This window comes from Triticum dicoccoides, unplaced genomic scaffold (genome assembly GCF_002162155.2).
Source record: "Triticum dicoccoides isolate Atlit2015 ecotype Zavitan unplaced genomic scaffold, WEW_v2.0 scaffold38214, whole genome shotgun sequence".
NCBI lineage: Eukaryota > Viridiplantae > Streptophyta > Magnoliopsida > Poales > Poaceae > Triticum > Triticum dicoccoides.
This window is the reverse complement of record NW_021267971.1, coordinates 1-958: the sequence shown is the minus strand read 5'-3', so window position 1 is coordinate 958 and position 958 is coordinate 1. Positions and strand designations below refer to the sequence as shown.

General features: G+C 46.3%; 1 long non-coding RNA gene across 1 annotated transcript; it reads right to left on the bottom strand.

Annotated features, from left to right (window-relative positions):
* Nucleotides 1–387: 387 nt before the first annotated feature.
* Nucleotides 388–952, bottom strand: LOC119346067. Its single transcript, XR_005167336.1, has 3 exons — nt 805–952; nt 607–696; nt 388–511 (listed from the first exon to the last, which is right to left on the bottom strand). It is a non-coding gene; the product is annotated as an uncharacterized LOC119346067 (long non-coding RNA).
* Between the last annotated feature and the right edge of the window lie 6 nt (nt 953–958).

The following is a 958-nucleotide window of genomic DNA, read 5'->3' as shown; positions in this document are numbered from 1 at the left end:
AATAGATCTCCACAAGAGAGGGGGAGAACATTGTATTAAGATCAAAAAGAGAGAAGAAGCCATCTAGCTAATAACTATGGACCCAAATGTCTGTGGTAAACTACTCACAACTCATCGGAAGGGCTATGGTGTTGATGTGGAAGCCCTAAATGGTGGAATCCCCCTCCGGCAGAACACCGCTCCCTGGATGTTTTTGGGGTATGTAGGCTTATATAGGAGGAAGAAGTACGTCGGTGGCCACCCGAGGGGGCCATGAGACAGGGGGGTGCCCTATAGGGGGGCGCCCTACCCTCTCGTATTTCAAACGCTTGAGCTACTTTGTAAGATCCATGAAGCTATCCATTTAGAAAAGCAAACACCTCTCCTTTAATTTATTCACCATTAGAGCTCAACATCTTATGGGTAGACCTCGATAACGCATCGAGCTCCCAGTTTCTTCACAATTTTATAGTCTTTGAATCCTGCTTCCATGAATAGCTTGCGCCAGTCATTTTCACTCCGTTGGACCCCTCTTGTGTTCACCATCATGAGCATATCCATCAGGAGTTGGGCTTCAAACATTATTGGCCCTAAGGAAGGTCCAATCACAATGTCTATGATAATTACCTTTCCTCCCTCGTCGCGTGGAGGAATGGCCTTCTTGCACTGGGTCAAGATTTTCACACAATCCTCATCGCTCCAGAAATGTAGTACAAGCTGCAGCAATAGGTAAAGTTCAAAGAATGAAAGGTGGGTAAGAGTGACTTCTATGAGATGCAAGACCAGAACGTAAGAATTTCCCATGGTTTGCCATGTTATATATACCTTGAGCATCACAGCTTGAGAAGATGGGACGGTGTGAAATAGGTCACCCGCTACATAGTTAACGACACCATCATTTGGGGCTTTGTCTATCACCTTCGGAAGGTCCAACACGGTGCACTTGATGTGCGGGTAAGCCTTGACAAGAGCCCTCGCT